Source organism: Papio anubis, chromosome 1 (assembly GCF_008728515.1).
Source record: "Papio anubis isolate 15944 chromosome 1, Panubis1.0, whole genome shotgun sequence".
Classification (NCBI taxonomy): Eukaryota; Metazoa; Chordata; class Mammalia; order Primates; family Cercopithecidae; genus Papio; species Papio anubis.
In genome coordinates this window covers 108,650,262-108,672,822 of record NC_044976.1, presented here as the reverse complement: position 1 = coordinate 108,672,822, position 22,561 = coordinate 108,650,262, and the positions used below count along the sequence as shown (strand labels likewise).

At 48.4% G+C, this 22,561-nt stretch overlaps 1 long non-coding RNA gene across 1 annotated transcript in view; it reads right to left on the bottom strand.

Annotated features, from left to right (window-relative positions):
- LOC116269235 overlaps nucleotides 1–18,023 on the bottom strand; it is a 38,944-nt gene extending 20,921 nt beyond the window's left edge. Inside the window, exon 1 of the long non-coding RNA XR_004176708.1 lies at nucleotides 14,132–18,023. This is a non-coding gene — a long non-coding RNA (uncharacterized LOC116269235). The remainder of the gene's footprint in view (nucleotides 1–14,131) is intronic.
- Between the last annotated feature and the right edge of the window lie 4,538 nt (nucleotides 18,024–22,561).

Below are 22,561 nucleotides of genomic sequence, written 5' to 3'. Positions count from 1 at the left end.
TATAAGTAGAACTTGGATGGGATTGCAGAAAGACTCCTAACGGGGCAGACAGGTCAGGCATGCACGTCATGTCCTTTTATTCCTTTCTGTTCTCACTTTTCCTGCCTGAAATGTGGATGTGACGGCTAAAACACCAGCAATAGTCTTGGATGTTTTAGGATTAAAGCTGTGTGCAAAAGACAGTGATGCAAAAAGCTAGAAGAAAGCTGCATCCTTGATGACTTGGTTAAAGCTGCCATACTAGCCCTGGAACACTGCCTCTGGACTTTATTTGTTTTTTTTTTTTTTTGAGGCGGAGTCTCACTCTGTCGCCCAGGCTGGAGTGCAGTGGCATGATCTTGGCTCACTGCAAGCTCTGCCTTCCGGGTTCACGCCATTCTCCTGCCTCAGCCTCCCAAGTAGCTGGGACTACAGGTGCCTGCCACCACGCCCGGCTAATTTTTTGTATTTTTCATAGAGATGGGGTTTCTCCATGTTAGCCAGGATGGTCTCGATCTCCTGACCTCATGATCCACCCACCTTGGCCTCCCAAAGTGCTGGGATTACAGGCGTGAGCCACCGCACCCAGCCCCTGGATTTTTTTTTTTTTTTTTTTGGGCCGGGGGGGTGGAATCGAACACAATTTATTTTAGAACTAGATAGGAAAGATTGAACTGAAGAAAAAGTTTTACCCTAAACTTTCCCAATTGACATCTTCTGTTCTTCTGTACAGGCTCCATGTTATCAACTGTGTCATTCACATCAGTGGCCTGTACAAATTGTGTAATTCGATTGAAGAGTCAAGTTTGCAAATAACCATCTTTCCATTCTCTGTGCTTTAGAACAATTCTCAAAACACATTTATTATGCTCCCAACCCATAACTGTTTAATTAGGTTTTTCTTCTAAAAATAAGTTGGATCAAGAGAATCATTTACTTTATACATATTCAAAAACAGAACTCATTCATTTTCTTCAGTGTTCCATGGAAGGGAAAACTGTTCCAACCAAACAGATGTAGTAAAAAGTATGTTTCCTGTTTTGGCTTCTTTGTGTTAATGACCAGAGAAAATCCTTTATTGTTTTCATCTTGGCTTCAACATAATGTATCACTATCCCTTTCTTCCTCTGATTCTTGACCTGGTATCCAACATTGATCTTTTATACTCAAAAAATGAGTATTTCAAAACTTTGCAGTATCCTTCCTTCAAACACCGCAGAGTGGATTTTCCTTCCTGGACCATACAGTTCGACTGCAACAGACACACACACAGGTCCTCCAGCTTGTCCTTGTAATACTGGGGCATGACGGTGCTTCCCGTCCACTGCAGACTCGACTTTCTTCCACTGCAACCGCTGCGACCAGGCCGGGAGCGAGTGAGGCCCCCGTCGCCGCTGGACTTTTATGAGAGAGACGTAAGCCCCTGTTTAAGTCACTGTGGTCAGGTCTTCATTAATCACAACTAAATGTAATTCTTAGCTGATCCACTGCCTGACACAGGGTGATGTCCAGTAAAAGCTGGAACATCTGGAAAGAGTTAGGGGTGATGAGAAGAGTGGGCAAAAGGATCTTGGCCTTGCTGCACTACAAGTTCTGAGTGACCAAGTTATGTGCTCTTTCGAGGTCTCAGTTTATTTTCTCTGAAGTGTGAGGGTCACACTAAATATTCTCTAAAAGATTCTTTGGGCTCGTATCCCTCTGAATCTATGGACTGGAGAGATCTGGGTGCTCTTCTGGTTCCACCCTTAATAGCTTTGTAACTGTAGGAGGGTTTCATAGCCTCTTGGAGCTTTGGGTTTTCATCTCAGTTGTCTAACATGTCAGGTACACAGGAAATGTTTGTTGAATGCAGGAGGAAAGTGGGAATCATGCCACCTGTCTTGGCTGCTTCCCCAGATGATAGCAAGAAGAGGATAAGATGGTCCTGTACAGTGCCACCCAGAAGAGTGGGCTACTGTAATTCTGATGGCTGCAGGACTGACCTAGCCTCCCCCAGCCTCATGCAGAGCTTGTGTTCTACGTATCTGCCAGAACTGGCCTCTACTACAAAAAGACCCTGCCACCTTCCTCCCTGAGCAGCTTCCAGACTGCTTCTTGGGTGGCCAGATCCCTTTGTGGAAGGAAGGGCCAGGAAGAGAACTAAAGCTATCCACAGCAAGTGTGAGTGAGAAATAGAATCAACCCCTCCCTGAATGAAGTTCCAGAGACAGTGTCTTCCATCTTCTGGCTGACCCCTTCCAAGGGTGCCAGGGACCTCTGCCATCACTTGCCTTCAGGAGAGAAAGCTGTGGCCATCTGAGGAGCTTCTTGATCCCCATTGGCCCAGAGCTCCACCTGTGCTGTTGTTTCCTGAGAGGAAGTTCGGTTGTCCTGGCACTCAATCTCCATGGCAACCCTTGCTTTTGAGACACTGAATGGAAACTGCCTGGTGTAGGGAGGCCAGTAGCAGAATACTGATTTGCCTGGGTGTCTGTAACAATGACTGCATCTCAATATCTTTCCAGATACCCAAAGAGCTAAAAATACACCCAGCTCTGTCTAGGGCTCTCCAGCCCCACTAAGCATCTTAAAGTATATCTGTGCTGACTCTAACCTGCTAATATTAGTTATCTTTGGCAACTTGTGCTTGGGGACATGGAGTAGGGTGTTGAATGCAAAACTGCAGAGCCCAAGTCTGAGGGCGTGTGTTGGACAGAAGAGGGTGAAGTGAGGAGGACCTCCTGAGAGGAAACCAGGGGGTTCCAGGGGGACAGCCAGCAGAGAGCAAGTCTGCAGAGCTTAACTCCCTGCAGAGCTCTAGGGAACTTGTTTGTCCAACTCAGACGATCTAGGCATTTGCTCATTTGCCAACCATCTATTAAGCACCTACTCTGCTCCAGGCTCTGTGCCAGGCCCTGGGATTACAGGGGTGAATAACAGAGAATGTATGTTCCCTGCTTTCACCAGAGTTTACCAAATGTCTTAAATCAGAATCATCTCTGCAAGTTCAGAAATACTATCTGTATATACTTGGATGTCTCCTCTGCTATACAGGAGCTTCTTTAACTTGAAGATTATTTTACTTACGATGTTGGTACCCTTTTCAGAACGTAGTAGGTGGTGAGCTAATACAGAATTGAATGGAATGGGATGGACTGGAATGACATTGCTACAACTGCTGTGGCCTGTTCTACAGCACTGCTGCAGCCTTCTTGTGGGCCTCCCAGAGGCTCTGGCTGGCTCTGCAAAGTACATGCCCAGGCTGTAAGGTGCTGTATTTGGGATAGACGAGGTGACTGCTACACTGACACCTGCTAAGGGAGCTCAGTATAAGGTGACGGTTTGAATTTATTCCTAGTCTCCTTGGCAGGATCTACAGACAGTCCTCCCCGCAACTCATCTCCTTCTTCCCGTAATCACTGCACATGTCATTCAATTAATTCTGCATTTCCCAGGGCAGGAAGCTGTTCAGAGTTTAGAGAAAGCAGCCTGTGCCAGGGCTGTTCTCAAAAAGCAGGTGTCACACACTCAGTCTGTCTTTAGCTCCAACCTGGCCTCCTCCACATGGCAGATAAGCCACAAGATGGAGAAATTGAAAATGACCATGACTCTCTGGGGATGTTCTTGGATGTGCAGTGGGTGCTATGAAGGAACATGAGGTGCAAATGACGCACTGGATCACATGAAGATGCCACAATGACCCTGATCATACTCCTGAGCCTCAGGGGTCAGATCCTGTGGCTGGCTGGTTGGCTTAGAGCAGAGAGAAGGGGCTGGGCTCCTGGATGCACCCAAATCCTGCAGGCTGTCTAGCTGAGAATGGGAAGGGTTCCGTGCAACCAAATCCTTCTTTCTGACAAAGCATCTCCAGATATGTCTGGTGGGGACATCCACAGCGGAGCTGCTTGGGGCTCCCTCCTGGAACCCCACAGGCAAAACAACAACAGCAACCGCCCCCACCCCCAACTTCTGCCTATTTCTTCCTTCTTATGAGGCAGTAACAGGCCTCTGAGGGTTATCCTTCCCCCTCCTGCCAGAGGAAAGATCCTGAGGGTACCTGGAGCTTGGTCTGCAACTGATCACCTGCCTCTATTGGTGGCTCTCTGCATGGCCATGAAGTAGGGCAGGGGCCCTATAGACCCAAGAAGCCCTGAGAGGAACTGGGAAGGTCCTCTCTTGACCAGGACCTCAGCCTAACCAGGTGGCTGAGTCATTCAGAGCTTCACCTGAGATGCTTTCACCACCCCTGCCCTCTGACTTCTGCTGCCCTCAGAGCCAGTCTGATAACACTATCAACAAGGAAGGCTCCCTTCTCATGGCTCTGTGGAAGAAGGAACAGTGGAGGAAATAAGCTGATTAGGACATGTTCCAAGAAACAGTTGATTATCTGTGGCCTGAGCAGAGGAAAGAGCCCTAGACTCAGGATCAGAAAATCTGGGTCCTGGTCGTGCTCTCCCACTGACTGTAGCTACAGCGCTAGCCCCTCAGAGCCTGGGCCCCACCTCCCACTGTTCTCAGGAGGATGCATCAAGATAAGGGACATTCAAGTGCTTTGAATAATAACATACAGATGTGTGGAATTTATTCAACACTCTGTTTGTGGTTGACACTATGCTAGATGCTGTGGCAGATGCATGCATGTGGCCCCCACTGCGAAGACACTTGTAGAATCTAGAGTTGACATCTCTGGGCTGTAAGCAATGAGATGTCTCTCATGATTGGTTGTTATTCTCTAGGGAAGGACCAGAGTGGGCAGGAACAAGGCATACATGTGCAAAACAAGAAGACGCATAAACAGACAACAATGAAGTGCCCTCATGGTCAGTAAACGTGTTTGGAGATTGGAAAGGGGAGGAAGGGATGATCAGCATGGGGTCAGCATGGCTCCAAGTGCTAGGGAAGGCTTTGTGGAAGGAGCCATTGTGCATTGAACTGGGAAGTTATACCGGCTTCAGAGAGTCGGCTGAGAGGATGGGGCTAGGGAATAGTGTTGAGTGGAGGAGACCTAGCAAAGGCGTGGAGGCCCCACTAAACATGGGGTGAGGGAATCAGCCTGCCTAAGAGAGCAGGGAGATAAGATCACAAACATACATTGGGCAGTTGCTTACCTTGGGCAAGTATAATTGGCCTATAATTAGCCTATCTGAGTCCCAATTTCTTCTCCTATGAAAAGTTGATAACAACACATACCTGAAGGGACTTTGGTGAGATTACAATAGATCCAAGCCATGGTTCTGCAACTCACTAGCTGCCTGACCCAGACAAGTTGACTTCCCTGATGCTCACATTTCTCATTTTTAGAGTGGAGATAATAGCTTTTTGAAGGATTGTGTTAGAATTGAATGAGATATGTAAAATATTTGGCACAGAGTAGATGCTCAATGAACGTGGTATTGTACCAGAGCCATTCTCGGGAGGCAGGGCATTGGGAAATTTCTTGAGCAGAAAGGCAGGGTTTCAGCTGAGCCATCCAACCTGTCTCTGGTGATCAAGGGAGAACATTTCTAAGTGCTCCATCCAGGCAAGTTCCATCTGTGCCCAAGACAGCCAGCCACTGGGAAGCTAAGCCTCTCTCCACCCTTCTCTCAGGCCTGAGCCAGTGAGTTAACCAGGCCCAACCACAGGTTTTGCAGGGCAGACTTTCATCCTATGAAACCCAAATGACCAATTTAACAGCTGTAACCACGGTAGGGAAGGAATTCGGAGAGGGCTGTGCTCTGGTAGCCAAGGATGGGTTATGAACCTCTTTTCTTGGTTGGAAGGAAAAAGAAATCATTTTAATGGATTTATTTTCTTATGGGCACACTGAGAGTCACAGAACCTGGACATCCTTCCGCAGCCAGGAGGCCTCTGAGCTCCCCAAGCTCCCCCTGCCAATGCCTGGTAAGATAAATGAACTCAAGCTCCAGGCTTACTGGGTTCTGGGCACCTTGATTAGGAATGGGGGTGAGAAGTTGGTGAGCTGTGCAGGCCTGGAGTGACTCAGAGCCTGCCCCACCCCTTGCTCCCTCCTTTGGCCCCTCATCAGAAGGGCTGCCTGGAGCAGCTGGAGCGTTCACCATCATGGGCTTGTTCTCAAAGTCCCCCTAATGTGGGGCCCCCATTAGACCCATGAAGTAAGGAGAGGCAGGCTGGTTAAGCTAGGACCCTGGACCAAAGATGGAAACACTGGGGTCAAACCCCAGCTCCTCTACTGATGAAGTGAGTGGTCAGTAAGGGCCTTAACCTTTTGTGCCTTGTTGTCTTTGCCTGCATAATGGGATCGCTGTTTCTGCCCTGCTCCTCTCATAGGGTTACTGTGAGGACCATTTGAGTTAATGTTGTCAGCTTAACACCTTAAAAGTAATCATGATAACCAAGTCACTTAAGTTCCTCCTTCTCTCTCGGGTAAATAATCCCAAATGCTTGCCCTCTGAGCAGATTCAAATTCTGTCACTTTCTACTATAGACTTCATGTTTGTATTAGTCTGTTCCCAAGCTGCTAATGAAGACATACCTGAGACTGAGTAATTTACAAAAGAAAGAGGTTCAATGGACTCACAGTTCCACGTGGCTGGGGAGACCTCACAATCATGGCAGAAGGTGAAGGAGGAGCAAAGGCATGTCTTACATGGCGTCAGGCAAGAGAGAGTGTGCAGGGGAACTCCCCTTTATAAAACCATCGGTCTCATGAGACGTATTCACTGTCATGAGAACAGCATGGGAAAGACCTGCCCCCATGATTCAATTATCTCCCACCAGGTCCCTCCCCAACACATTGGAATTATGGGTGCTACAATTCAAGATGAGATTTGAGTGGGAACACAGTCAAACCACAACAATGTTCTGGGCCTGTGGAGCTTGAAGTCCTCTAAGTGGACTCTCTAAGCCAAACTGGACTAGCATGCAGTGACATTGGGGCCCCTCACATGGGGGTCATATAGGGACTCCTGCCAGCAGACCACACTACCCTGTAGGCACTCCCCTGCTACCCTCTGGGTAGAAGCAGCTGCCACAAGGGATACCTGACTGTTCCTGTTTGCCTAGGACCTGTCTCCCCTCTCTGCCTGCTACATGGCCTTAGTCCCGTCCCCCAGAACTGACCAAAAGCTAGAGTATAGCTAAGCCTCCAGGAGGTGAGGCCAGGGCTTCAAGGCAGTCCATGGGCTTGAGGCTTAGGAACAGCCACCTGCTTCCCCACCTGATGGGCTTGGCCTAGCCTCCCCTACCCCAGCCACTCCTCTCCTCCTCCCAGAGAAGCCCAGGGCCTCTCCTAGGAGACTGGTCCTTTCCCAGAAGACTGGTTGTGTATGAGCACACAGTACCTCCAAAGGGGTCTTCTCTTCCTTTCCTCTTTTCCCTTGGGGGCCTTGCCAGGTGCCTCAGTCAGAGCAAGTGCCACTGCATGTTTGTAGGATGACTGAGTGAATAAAGGAAGGAATAACTGTGCTGAAGGTCTCAAAACTAATTCATCCCCTTGGTAATTTGCTTTTCCTCAGGACGGGAATCTCTATCCACACTGACAGTGCCCCTGGCCCTTCCTTACACCAACCATGCAGGCATATTTCTCCAAGAGGACAACTCCATCTCTTTTCCTGGGAGTTTGCAACCACAAAGTGGCCCAGGCTTGTGCAGTGGTGCCAAACGTGACACATGAATTATTCTAAGCAACTCAAAGGTTTGGTAGGTGCAAGCCATACAAAGAGACTGATGGGAACTGTGCCCTTAGGGAGCTTGTGGCCAAAGGGAGTGAGTGTAGAAGGCAGTAGGGCAAGATACAGGGTGGCCTACCAGATGGCAGCCTGGAGGACATGGAGGAGGGAGGAAAGACCCCCCCCAGAGGTCTGTCTGGACTTCTGGCTGGAGATGAGGGTTGAGCTGAGTAGGCATTAGCCAGATGAGTGTGCGAGGCCTGGTCATATGGGAGAAGAGAGGTGGGGGAGCCCGGGAAAGAGGAGCTGTGTCTGGGAACCATATGGAAGAGAGTGTTTCATTTGGCATGAGAAAAGGAGTGATGACCCATTCCTGTTGTCAGCAACTAATTCTAGCTAAGGTGTTAATTGTTAATTAAGGAAAGTGTTCACTGATAACAGCTTCAAGGTGGGACTTGAAAACGTATGATTCCACTTACATGAGGTAATAGTCAAATTTACAAAGACAGTAGAATGCTGGTTGCTAGGAACTAGGGGAGAAGAGAATGAGGAGTTACTGTTTAATGGGCGCACAGTCTCAGTTTGGGAAGATAAAAAGAGTTCTGGAGATGGATGACTGTACTGGTTGCACAATATGTGAATGTGCTTAATGTCACTGAAAAAAATTGTTAAAATAACACATTTGGGTTATGTTTACTTGACAACAATTTTTTTTAAAAGCAATGTTTTTATTCTCCTTTTCCAGAAGCAAGCCTCTACCGATTTCTCTTTTCTTTTAAGGAGAGCAGACAAGAGCAGTGACACTTCTAAAAGGTCACCAACCCTGAGCTTGATGCCTAATTATCAGCTGATCCTGCTCAGACTCCCAGAGAGGGGATTGATTAATCAGTGTTCTGTCCAGGCCAAGGCATCTATATATCAGGTTCATTGGAAGGAAGCTGGCTCGGGTGCTGAAGTCAGGCCGAGGGAGGGGAGGCAGATTAGTATTCACTGAGTGTCTGCTGTATGCCAGGCAACGTGCTAACCAGGTGCCAGGCATACAAATCAACAGCTTCTGTCCTCAAGAAATTTGCAAGCAACTTTCACCCTCAGTTACCAGCCTGCCATCCCCTATTGTGGAGATGGACAGGAGGGTAAAGGGGAAGAGACATATTCTTGCAATTATCTGCCAGGATGCAGGACCGAAAGAACTTTTTCCAGGGCCCCCAGAAAAAAGGGGCCTACTCTGCTACTGACCTCTAACAACAAAAGTGCCTCTGTGTCCACATGGTGAGAAGTAGTTAGGGTTGTCTGACAGAATCTTCATAGTGATGTAGTTGGCCATGGGGCAGGAAGGTACAAGAGTCCTATCTGGGCTCCATACTTCCTGGAGCACCCAGGGTGGGTGGACGGGGTGGGGAGCCTGAGAGGACCTCACCCTTGAGCTAATAGAAGGGACTCGCTTTGGCCAGCATCCCCTTGGGATCACAGGCCCCCAAACTGGGGAACCACCCGAATATTCAGGATCCTGAAAAGAGGGTCTCATCATTCCTACATCTGCCACTCTCCACATATGTGTGGCTGATAGGGATCCCACCACAAAGTTTGGCTGGCAGTTTAAACTTCCGGCCTCAATTCTAAGCAAGTGCTTTTTATTCATTCAACGTTTACTGAGTCCCTACTTAATACTAGGTATGTTAATAATTGAGTCTCTGCCCTCCAGCCAAACAGGAGACAGAGATATGTCAAAGTATAATTTCCAAAAAGTTAGAAACACAAGTCTCATACAGTTAAAGTATGAATATGTATCACAGATTTTATTGAACTCATTAACTGACAAGGGAAACAATACGATAATAAAGTTGATTCAAAGAGCATTTGAAGAACTGGGATTTAAAAGAAAGGCACACCAAAACAATTTTTTAAAAATACAAATCTAGTTAATGTCCTACAGGGAAATAAAACTGGGTTTATTTTTCCTACTGGATACAAATCATCTGAATCTCTATCAGGCAAAAAAACAAAAAAAAAAAAAAAAACAAAAAACCTATAAGTTAATATGTAACTTCACACTCTGAGTCCTTCATTAATAATAGCAAATGACAAAGTCAAACAATTATTGTCTTCTACTGCAGCACTTTCCAGTGGATATATAATGTGAACCAGGCATATAATTTAAATTTTTCTGGTAGCCACATGAAAAAGTAAAAACAAACAGGTGAAATTCATTTTAATAATTTATTTAACTCAACACATTCAAAATATTGTCATTTTGACATGAGGCACTAGCCACATTTCAAGTGTCCAACAGCCATCTGTTGATAGCAAACTTCTAGAGAATTAATAATCTTCATGACAGACAAAGCCTTAGTATGATATTGAAGGAACATGCAGGCATCCTCCAGGTCACAGCTACATTTTGGATCATTTTTCCTACCATATCTACATAGGTCCCTGTGATCTAATTGGCCAGGGCTACAGGAAAGGTGGGTCTAATCTATGGCCCTTGAAAGGGCCTGTGGAAAGCAGCCGAGTAAACATCTAGTGCAACAAATGCTCTTGTAAAGGCATATCACTGGCTGAGGGGCAAAACATTCTGCTGGTGGGACAGGGTAGATTAGAAAAGACTTAACAAGGCTGGGCGTGGTGGCTCACACCTGTAATCCCAGCACTTTGGGAGGCTGAGGTGGGTGGATCACAAGGTCAGAGTTCGACACCAACTCGACCAATATGGTGAAACCCCCGTCTTTACTAAAAATACAAAAATTAGCCGGGCGTGGTGGCACACACCTGTAGTCCCAGCTACTCAGGAGGCTGAGACAGAAGAATTGCTTGAACCCAGAAGGCGGAGGTTGCAGTGAGCTGAGATCGTGCCACTGCACTCCAGTCTGGGTGACAGAGCAAGACTCTGTCTCAAAAAAAAAAAAAAAAAAGAAAAAGAAAAAGAAGAAAAAAGAAGACTTCATAAAAGAAATCAATAGATCAAAAAGAAAGCCAGGCCTGGTGGTTCCCACCTATAATCGCTACACTTTGGGAGGCTGAGGCGGGAGGATTGCCCGAGCCCAGAAGTTCTAGACCAGCCTGGGTAACACGGCAAGACCCCATCTCTACAAAAAATTAAAACTTAGCCGGGCATGATGGCATGTGGTCCCAGCTACTCAGAGGAGGATCACTTGGGCCTGAGCGGTCAAGGCTGCAGTGAGCTGTGATGGCATCACTGCACTCCAGTCTCGGTGACAGAGCTAGACCTTGCCTGAAAAAAAAAAAAGATACCTGCACTCGTATGTTTACTGCAGTACTATTCACAATAGCAAACACATGGAATCAACCTAAATGCCCTGTCTACCAACAGATGATTAGTAGATAAAGAAAATGTGATACACATGCACATGGAATACTATTCAGCCATAAAAAGAATGAAATTATGTCTTTTATACCAACATAGCTGGAACAAGAGGTGAAATAAGTTAGACACAGAAAGACAAATATCTGATGTTCTCACTTGTAAGTGGGAGCTTAAAAATGTGTACACATGGATGTAGAGAGTGGCATGACAGACAATGGAGACTCAGAAGGAGAGAGGGTGGGAGAGGGGTGGACAATGAGAAATTACCTAATGGGTACAATGTATGTTATTTGAGTGACTGATACCCTAAAAGCCCTGATGTGACTATTGTGCAACTATGCATGTGATAAAATTGCACTCGTACCCAATAAATGTGTACCAAAAAAAAAAAAGAAAAAGAAAGAAAAGACTTCACAAAGGATGAGCAGATTCACAAGGTGGAGGAAAGCCAGGGGACACTCCAAGCTAAGGGAAGCATGTGACCCAAAGCAGGAAAGTACATTCATTCAAACACTTCTATGTGCATGGAATTGGAGTGTGAGTGTGTGGGAGGGAGGGCAGGGACTGACTGAGGCCCAAAAGGGAGGCTGACCAGACTGTGAAGGTTCTGGGGAAGCCATGCTGAGGCCTCTAACCTTTATCCAGCAGGGAGTCAGAGAATACTTTTCAGAAAAGGAAAGGTATGACCAGACTTGTCTTTTAACAAGCTTGTTCAGGGAGCTGTTAGTCCTGTGGCTGGAGGAATCTTCTCCAATTCCCTACCCTCTAGTCACACGGTTGTAGATGGGGATGAAGTCTGAGTCATGGTTGGTAGCTAAAAATATTTTCTGCACCCCAAATGATAGATGTGATTCCTAAATACAGGAAGAAGAAAGCATTGGCAGAGGGTTCAAGGTGGCTTCTGAGGTCAGGATGGAGTAAAATCTCCTTCTGGGATCTGGAAAATGCTGCAAGATGACTTTTATAGATTGGTGATTTAGTAGCTGATACTCTGGCAGCCTTGAGGTCGGGTTAACATGAGGTCAGAGAAATCCCAGTTTGGCATTAGCTTAGCCACTGAACAAGTGAGGCAAGAAATGGGCTTGGGCTGTTTTTATCCCCATCATCTGGATGGAGATAAGAGCTGGCTTTGATTTTTCTTGCCCTTTACATCTGAGAAGCCCAGAGTACTTCATGGGCATTCCTTACGATGCTGGTCACTACCTCCTGCAAGAAGCAGGTCAAACAAGGGCAGCCAGAGCTGGAACAGGCACAGATAGTACAAAGAGCCAAGAACCTCTTCGTTCTCTGAAACATCCTTCTTGATCCCCACCCTCTCAATGTCAGAAAGAGGAAACTGACTTGCTCAACTTCTAGTTCTACCTGGAGACAAGATACGTGCTGCACTAAGCAAGCTTCTTCAGGCCAAGAGCACTTGCCTAACAGGAAGAGAAGAGGCAGTGTGGAGGAGAGATTTTGGTATGGTTCCATAGTCAAGCCAACTCTGTTGGGGGTGTGTTATGGGAGCAGGGCCAAGGGGTCTTAAATCAGCTTCCTTATGGTTGCTGATGTGTTTCTAAGTGGCTAGTCTTGGAAAAGAGTGGACTTTAGGGTCCTATTTCCATTTAGGGTTGTACAATCACCAAGTGCAGGATAACTACCCAGTCGAAAACACTGACCAGAGATAAGTCTTCCTGCTTCTGACACTTGTTGCCATGAACCGATCACCAGTTGGGTCTTCATGTGAATGCCTTCTGATGACAGAGAGAGCAGAGAATCCTGAAGCCCACAGCAGCAGGGGGAACTGAGTAAGAACTTGAGGAATGCATCTAGGTCTGCCAGCTCTCAGCCCCATGTTTAAAACTGAGCTCCACAAAATGTCAAATATTTTATTAAAGCCAAAATCCAGTCTGATTTCCAGCTGTGATCCAAATACCATACACAGGTTCAGTTGCCTCTCTGTCACAGAAGCCGCCAGCACTTAGGTTGAGACCTTCCGATCACTCATCTCTCCTCTTCCCTCCTCCGCCAGACCTACCCCTCCAGCCCCAGCCCCTCGTGGGGAGGCTGTGGGCTGGGCTGTGTTCCTTTTCTCCTCAATTTAGCTTTCCTCAAAGGTTCTCTAGTGAATTGGGAAAGGTTCTTAGAGCTTATCCAGAAAAGAAGGGAGAGAGGAAGGAAGGAAATTAAACCTTACAAAATGTCAACTTATTGAGCTAAGTAGGAGGGACACAGGATCTCATTGGAGCTTTATGAGAACCCACTGAGGTGGGCAGTATTATCCCCAATTTTACAAACGGGGAACTGAAGCTCAGCCGTTAAGCAAGTTGCCAAAGACCACATAGCCCATGGTGGAAGCGAGGTTGGAGTTCCGGCCCCCTAATTCCTGTCCACATTCAGTCCCAAGTAAAGCTGATCTGAATTCTAGAGAAATCAGTGATGAAGCAAATGCCCCACAGTGTGGATACCTTGGATTGGGTTAAATGGCAGCTCTTGGGGCCACTTGGCTCCAGTTATCTTCATAGCCTCTGCTGGTCCCTTGTCTAATTTCTAGACTGAAGGTTCTTCATATTGTGTGTCAGGGGTTGTGGGGAGAGGAGGGGAGAAACACAGAGGTGGCGCTGCTGATGATCAGGGAAGGAACCAGCCCATGGGAGAGCCTCAGGTGGCCTGGGCACCTCCCAGGGTGAAGTGTGCTGGTGTGTGTGAGGCATGGTGCAGTTCTGTGAGCTGAGACAGGCAGAGCCCCTCAGGCTAGTCCTGACCCATCCTGAAACTGGGTTTTGTTATTTATTTATTTTTTATTATTTTTAGACAGAGTCTCGCTGTGTTGCCCAGGCTGTGGTGCCATGACTAATTTAGAGGTGCTATCATAGTGCACTGCAACCTCAAACTCCTGGGCTCAAGCCATCCTCCCATCTCGGCCTGCTGAGGAGCTGGGACTACAGACGTGTACCACTGCACCCAAGTTAGGGTTTGTTCTAATAAGGAAAATGATATTCCATTACACAGCTTAGATTCCTAAACCTCCATTTAGAAAGTGATTAAGATCTCTTCTCCCAAAGCCAGTGGCATCCACAGTTAGAGTAAGAACCCAGAGTGGTCTTGGTCTCAAAGTAACCCAAACCTTCCACCTGCCAAGGATGGGGTGGCGTCAGGCTAATCCCGCCACCAAGCCAGCCTGTTAAAAATAATGATTACATAAAGAAAACATCCCGGAAAAAGAACCCCGACTAACCTGTGCTGGACTGGAATACACGCCTCTTGTTCTGACCCACCTCCAGAGTGAAATGAGCCACTTCTTCCTTGCATTGTTGCCCCTGTTCTGCTCATTCACGTGCTTGCTCAGCAGACACCCAAACAAAGCGTTTGGGGTTTGCCCAGCTGTTCTATTTCCAGCCTGTTCAGTTCATTTTAGGCCCCGCAGCCTCTGCCCACAGCCGGGTGCAGTCCCTCCTCCTTCCCCTTCTCTGCCCCTCCCCCTTCCCTGCCTGCTTTTTCTCTCACTGCTCCGTGGCTCCTGCTCCTCTCTCTGCCACTCTCCCTTCCCCTCCTCCTGCTCTTCGTCTTCCTCTTCTCAGCTTCTGAGATCTGCTTTCAGTCTTCCCCTGTGCTTCCTCTCACCTACCTGCCTCCTTGAATCCCATTCCCAGGAGCTCACAAGTATGTGTAGAAAGGACTTGAGGGCAGCTCCTGGCCCCTGGTCCTCGGGAAGTGGGGGGAGAGGGGAATGGAAGATGGGGCCAAGGTGCCCGCGCACAGGGAGCAGCCTTTCGAGCCAGCAGCTGTGTGGGTCTCCCTCTGGCTTCTCACTGCTTCAGGAAGCACACAGGTGTCACCACTTCTGGGTCACCAAGGGGGAAATGGCCATGACAGTGAGTTGCCTCCTGAGCACTGGTGTCCCAAGGCCCTGCCTTAAGCTGGACCTGCCTCCATCCTCTCAGTCAACAGTGAGTGGCCCTAGCAAGGAATTTCTGGAAAAGGGTTTCTAGTGCTTCTGTTGTGCAAGTCAGGCTTGCCAGGCAGGGTCTCTCAGTGTCAATGGGGAAGGACACACACTGAGCACTGTTTACTGCCTGGGTCTAGAGCCACTTCACATATACCACCTCCATTTACTCGTCTGGGCAAAATCTCTAGATATATCATTATCTCCATTTCACAGACCATGCTTAGAAAGGTTAAGTCATTTGCCCAAGGTCACGCAGCTCACAAGTGGCAAAGCCAGTGGAGCCAGAATTAGCAATCTGGCCGTGGACCAGGAATCGGTGGCAGTGGTGGTGCTGGTGCCAAGCGGCTGGCCACAGAGCCAGCGTAGGAGCATGGTCAAAATCGCCTGTGAAATCTATCTGTGAGATCTCCGTCAAATTACTCTCTGGTTTCCTCACCTGTAAAATGTGAGTGCTAAAAACAGCCCTTACCTCCTGGCGTTGCTCTGATCCATTAAGCCATGTAGGGGGCTTGGGCTGGTCGTAAACACTCAATCCATGTTAGCTCTTATAACTTCCAGAGGCAACTGCCCTCTGACTCTGGAGGAACACCCAAGTCCTTGAGAGAAAGCCAGAAGAATGATAACCTTTTGCCTCCAGTGGTGCTTCAGGAGTTCCAAAGGACCCATCCATCCACTCTCACTTAATTATCATCCCACCTTGGATGAAGGCAGGGGAAGCTTAATTCCCATTCACAGATGTGGAACCTCAAGCCCAGCAATAGCACAGGATTGGCTCCGACCCCTCTGGAAACAACCCTTGCCAGGCTCTTTTTCTATGTCCACTTATGTAGCCGGAGTTTCGTCCAAGAGCACAAACCTGAGCACCTAACTAGCACTCAGAGAGTTGGGGTGGGTGCGAGGCTCACAGAACACCACTAATGAAGACTGAGAAGGAAGAAGATGGAGGCAGAAAGTACCCAGGACATGAGCCCTGCCGCTGTTCCAACTTGACTGTGATATAAATTGTAGCTACTAACATCAGGAAAGAAAGGCCCAGATGGCTGAAGCCTGGAGAGTTGAGGGGAATGGGGAACTTTGGAAGGGAGCACTGATGGTGAGGGTGGCATGGGTGACAGGAAACTTGGCTGGCACATAGTGGTGGGATGGCAGAGTGAGAGGCCCAGGATCCCAGATAATTATTCTGGACAAATCTTATGATCCAACCATGGACTAGAATGACAGGGGTGAAGGACAGAAGTCAGCAAAGTGCAGGTAATTCATTCAGTCCTTATTCACTCACTCATTCCTTTGTTCACCTTTGAGCTCCTGACCACTGAGCAGGGGTTGGAGGTAAAATTATCAATAAGGAAGGCATCCATAAATGAGTAAACAAGCAACAAGTTATCACTGCGGTAGGTGCTATAATGGAGGAATATACAAGGTTCTGTGAGAGCATAAAAGACAGAGGAATTCTCCCTGGGAGAGCCCAGGAAGGATTCTCAGAGGTGACAGTTGAGTGGGTCTTGAGGGATGAGTAAGAGTTTGCCAGGCTGAGGACACAATAGTGGAATGTAAGAGGGGAGCACAAGGAGCAGGAAGATCTTCCAGACAGAGGCAGCTTCTATTGCATATCACTTTGGATTTCTCTTTTGTGTGCCACGTCCTTCTTTGTTCATTGGAGTCAGGCCAGAATTCCTTGCAGAGCTCTGGCCTCTAATTTGACCCACACAGGAAGTTTTGGATTTCTTCCTCTCCTAATCAAAAAATTATCTATCCTGCTTGGAGCCCTCTAGTGCTAGGACCTCCTATCACAGAGAACAAGGCTCTCACTCCACAAGTTGAGAGAAGGTCAACGGTCCTGTCTCCTGGGAAATAAAATATTTGCATACTAAATTCATACTAGAGTGCTGATGACTGACACAAGATATTTGCTTGTGCATAGATCAGAAAATGAAGAGAGTGAAGAGAGCAGGACGACTCTGGCAATGTGTGTGTATGTTTGGGGGCCAGTACGTAAGGGGACAGTAGTTAGCAAGAGCCTCTGGCAGGGATGGGAAAGAATGCAAGAGAAAGATGGATAGTATTAGAGAGCAACTCTCCAGTCCTGTCCAGGGAAACCCAGCTTGTCACCACCTAACACTGAGGCCCAGAGGGAACCTGGTATCACTGCTGCCCTCAACATCCCGCCCCCGGGCGCCCTGGGAGCTGGTTGCCATCTCTAGTGGGGTGCTGAGAGAAATGAGGTCCCTAATCGATTTTCTAGGAGGGCAAATAGTGTCGTCCCCTCAGGGGTGGAGCCCATCCTGGGACACACAGCGGGATGCTGCCGGGGTGTTGGAAGGGGGCTGATTGTGACTCCTGTTCCCTGGTACTATGGCTGCCTGGTGTGGTGAGAGGATAGCACAGACTGGTCTCTCAGCAGTCTAATTAGGAGGGAGGCCCCAGGAGCAGCTTTGCTGTGGTGGCAGCTCTGGTGGTGGTGGTGGTGGCCGTGGTAGTGGCACAACTCTGCTTCCCATGGCAGCTTAGGAGCTGCCACCCCAGGGAGGGTCACCGTGGCAATGGCTACTCTGGGAACAGATCCTCCGGGCCTCTGAGGCTGGCCCCTGGTCTTCTCGAGGGCAGCTGGCAGGCCTGGGCCGGGCACGGGGAGGAGGCAAGGCACCTGTCTCTGAGCTGGGCCTCTGGGGCCCCAGGGCTGAGGCATGGAGGAAAACCGGTGTTTGTCTTCCTTCATTTGCTATGAACATTTGATCACTGATGCTAGATTTGGAGTTAATCGTCCTTAGACCAGGGGCTCAAAATGAGGAGCTGAGGGGAAGGGAGCTGAGGGGAGTCTCCAGGGATCTCAGAGATGGAACTGGGCCTCAGGTTAAGGAATCTTGGGCTCTGGTCCCTCCAGAAGTCTCTGCAGGAGCAGTCTTTCCTGCCCCGGGCAGCCCGGGGTCTGTGAGCTGAGAGCTCAGGGTGCCCTCGGTGTCAGTGGTAGGCTGGAGGAGCCCTGCTGTCCCACCTAAGGCTGGGGCAGACCCAGGAGGCTCTGAGTCCAGGAAGACCGGAAGGGGTGGGGTAGGGTTCTGGCTTGATGTGGACACCAGGCCAGGGTTCTCTTTCCCTCTTTCCCACTCCCTGACCTCACTGCCCTCCCTCCTTCTCTTCTTCACTTTTCATCAACCCCTTTGCCCCTCCCTCCTCTTCCTCTTTCCTTCTTTCTCACTCTTCCTTCTTATTCATTGCTTCCTTTCTCACCATCTTCTTCATTCACTTCAACATTTTGCTGAGCACCTACTCTTTATGGACCACCAAGCTAGGCCCTCGAGTGGGAGCTGGGATGAACCAGCACCTCTGAGCAACTCGCCACTGTGGGAAGAGGAATTTGACAAGTACCAAAAAGTACCAGGTAGAAAAAATGGTAGGTTCTAAAAGGAAGAGAGAGGAAGGGCTATGGGAACTCTCTCTCTCTAAGGCTTCCTCATTATTCTGACAGTTTCTCAGGCAGGAAATGCATAATGTAAAAAAAGCTTTCACGTTATTCCCCAAGGACTCCCAGGAATGTCCTAGAAGTGAGGTGCAAAAGCCAGCTGAAGACAGGGCTTGTGACGGATAAGAGAGGATGGAGTTCAGCAGCTGCTTGTGCCAGGCCTATCTCCAGCCCATTCATTCATTTGTTCATAAAATATTTACTGAGCCCCTGTAGGCCCTAGCAACTTACAGGGAAGCAGGCAATACACAATTTATAGTTACAAAGGACTGTAAGTACCATGAAGAAAATGCACTGGCTGCAGTGATGGAAACTGACAGAGGCAGAGGGGCGTGGGTGTGTGAGGGGAAAATGCCTCACCAAGAAAGTGAAATTTACAGCCAGGTCTTCTCGGTCAAGAGAAGGAGGTGGGGTGAGGCTGGGCTAGGGGTAAAGTGGTCCCTGTGAGGGAACAGCAAGTGCAAAACCACTGAAGGTGAGAGAGCTGGGGATGTGTGGGAAACTGATAGCAAAGTGAGCTGCTGGTCTCAGGGGCTGACAGCAGAGGCATGAATAGGTCTGCGGAGGCAGGAAGGGCCTGAGGAGCAGCAGGGCCTCACAGGCCCTCCTAAGGAGTCTAGATTGTACACGAAGTAGGAACCCAGCCATCGACAGGGTTATAAGCAGGGGTGACATGATCTGATCCAGTCTCCATTTGAAGACACTCTCTCTCTGGTGGCTGGGTGGTGACTGGTGGCAGAAGGGCAGATGGGACCCAGGGAGACCTGGGAGGAGGCTCCTGCAGGAGTCCGGCTGCAGGAATGGGGTGAAAAGCAGGAAATGCGAAATCCCTAACATGTATTTCAGAGCTAGAAATGTAGAACTTGGTAACGGGTTGGAATATGGGTGGGAGACATTTTTTGTCTATTGGTCTTCTGGCCTCTCTCCCTGATTAGAATGTAAGTCCCATGAGGGCAGGGATCCTGTTCGTCTTGTTCACCATTGTTTCCCTAACGACAGAGTACAGATGTTTAATAAAGATTTAATGCATGAAAAATGAGTGAGTGAATTAAGGAATGAGAGGGTAGTTTTGACAACATCTGTCTCAGCCTCAAGGTGGATGGTGGCAGCACACTGAGGGGGACGGGGGAGGCAGAAGGGTGGGATCACAGCTCAGCATCAGGGAGCTGTGAAGACACCCAGGCACAGCCACGCAGGCGTGTTTGTGAGCAGGGAGAGCATGGGGAAAGGGGTGTCTGTTTGGGTCCCTGTTGTACACCCAGCATGTAGAGCAGTACCTGGGACAGAGATGCTACATATGTTTGCTGAATGAATGAAAAAATGAATGAATGGAGCTGATAGGGGATTTCTGGACTGGAACTATACCTGTGGATGACATCAGCACCTGGAAGATGTTTAAGGCAATGGGAGGGGATGAGGTCACCCAGGAAAGAGTATGTGGAGAGAGAAAGGGAGCAAGCCCTAGCCCCTACCAGCAACCAGAAATTAGCAACTCTGCTAATTTCAGAAGCAGAGACCCGAACTCAGCCCCAAGTGGAAGCCTACATTTCTGGTAGACTTGTATTAAATGGCTATAGCATATGCTTGCTAACCACTGCTCTTCTAGGGATCCCTGGAGAAGCAGGCAGGTAAGAGCAGGGAGTGGAGGAGCCCCCACAACCCTGTGGGGAAAGAAAGGAGAGGCTTCCAGCACCAACATCAGAAGGCCTCTGACCCCTCTGACTTGCAGCTATAGCTGTTTGGCTCCCTCTCCTCAGCCCCTAAAGCTGGATCAGGCCCAACTGAGGCTGTCCAGGAGACAGCCTTGTTCCCAGAGTCCCCGGCAGCCCTTTAGCGTGATGCTGCATTTTGAATGTGGTTACCATAGCCCCAAGTGACTGAGCCAGCTCACGTGCTACCTCTTGTGTGGGTACCAGTGTATGCACACACAGGGCTTGGAGCCAGGAAAGGAAGGAAAGTGCTCACTGCAATAATGCCACAGGAGCCCCACGAGGGTAGACACTGGATGACATCACGACCCAGGCCCAGGGCACTCCCGTCACCCCAGACTAGAGGAGACACAGATGTTTCTCTGCCCTGCCCTATACCCCTGATTGGCTGGGAAGAGGCAGAGAAGAATTTAAGTAAAATCTTGCTAGGAAAGGAGTTCATCTGAACCCCATCTGAATACCTGTGTTCTGGACCTGCCTCCACCACTAACTAGCTGTGCATGCCACGTGAGTCAGAAAGTCTTAGGATTGGAAACAGTCTTCTAATTCCACCTCCCACGCCAAGCAGAAATCCTTCCCACAAACCCTGGTGCAGCACATGATCATCCACTGTGTCTCCAAACATTTTCAGGGAAGGGAACTTCACTACCCCGCAGGGAAGCCCATTTTGATTTGGTAATTTTGTTAGAAAGCTTCTTTTTCAAAAAGACTGGGTGGACCCACACCAGATGTTAACAGTGTCACCTCTGGGGAAGAAAGTGGGACTGTGGAAGGGTGACAGGGGATTCCCTGTTGATTTGGTATGGGGATGGTTTCCAATACCTTGTATTAAATAAATGTTTGAGACAGGGTCTCATTTTGTCACCCAGGCTGGGGTGCAGTGGTACGATCATAGCTCACTGCAGCCTCAACCTCCTGGGCTCAAGAGATCCTCCTGAGAAGCTGGGACTACAGGCACATGCCATCACACCTGGCTAATTTTTTTCTTTTTTTTTTTTGTAGAGATGGGGGTCTCGCTATGTTATCTAGGCTGGTCTAAAACTTCTGGCCTCAAGCAATCCACTCTTCTCAGCTTCCCAAAGTGTTAGGATTATAGGCATGAGCCACCATGCCTGGCAGTATTAAATTTATCATAGCAAGGGAAACAACAGAAAATAAGGTTCTTATATGTACCTACTATGTACCCACAAAAATTACAAATCAAAAATTTCATTAAAAAAAGATTTTTTAAAATTTAAACCCAATCTGCCCTCCTAACATTTCCACCTATTATTTCCAGATCTGCTCTCTGCAATCAGAGAATAATCTAAACCCACTTCCCCATAGGTACCCTTTAAACACCTGGTAGTTGGGATCAGGTTTCCAAGACTTCTCCAGCTTGAGCCACTCCTCATGTAACTTGGGTTCCAGAGCAGCCCTACCCCTCTTACCCACTCCTGTGTGTCACAGAATAAAACTCCAGTGGGGTCGCAGAGGGAAGGAACCAAGCAGTCACTGAGCTAGGTGTTACCTGCTGCTAATTAATGAATGGATCCCAAGAGGTCATTCCTCCTCTTTCTGTGTGTGTGGGGTGTGGTATATACACGTAAAAGGGAGAGTGAGTTTAATGACTCACTTCTCCAAGCCTTGGTTTCTTATCTGTAAAGGGGGAAAACAATACCTTTGCTATGAGAATCTGCAGTTAAGGAAATAACATAAAAAGTACAAACTCCTACACTGGGGGTTATGACTCACGAGCCCATTCAGTTCAGAGAGTGGCTAAGCATTGGCCCCACAGAGCCTGACTGTTTGAGTTCGAATCCCAGCTTTGCTAGTTAATGGCTGTGTGACTTTGGAGAAATGACCTGACACTGCTGTGTTGGTTTTCTCCTCGTAAAACACAGGTAACGATAACCTCAATCTTGGAATGCATCTTTATAAGCATGAAATGTACTGCCCAGCACTCAATAAATGTTCGCTGTTAGGCATAATCATCCCCTCTTACTCCTTCGCAAGGAGATAAGGACTTCACTGAAATGAGACTGATTCATTGAAAAGTGAGGACATCAAACCAAACTGGTCATCTGTTACTAGAGTGAATTGCCCCAAAATACTCCCCCCTCCCTCTAGCAATGGCTATGTGCTAGGCGCTGTGCTCAAGGCTTTGCAGGCGCCGGCTCATTTCTCCTCATGGCTCAATGAGGGAGATACTACCTCAGGCAGAAACTACATTTAAAAGATGAGGAAATAGAGGTTCAAACAGGTTGAGTAACTTGCCTAGGGTCACACAACAAGGAAGTGATGGAGTCAGGACTCAAACCCAAGTCTGCCTGACTCCAGAAGTCTGTCTTGTTCTTTTAAACAATGTCCTGTTCTTTTAACCAGCTCCCTACCTTGGGCTCGACTCCAGCTGTGGGGGACAGGAGGAAGCCAGAGCCCTTTCTTCCTTGACAGCACGGCCTGCTGTTTCCGTGAGGTGGGGAGAAGGGGCAATCTGCTGCTTCTCTTGCCCACCCCTCCACCCTCCTGCACACTGCCCCCTCCTCTTCTGTCAGCCTGAAAGGGTCACTA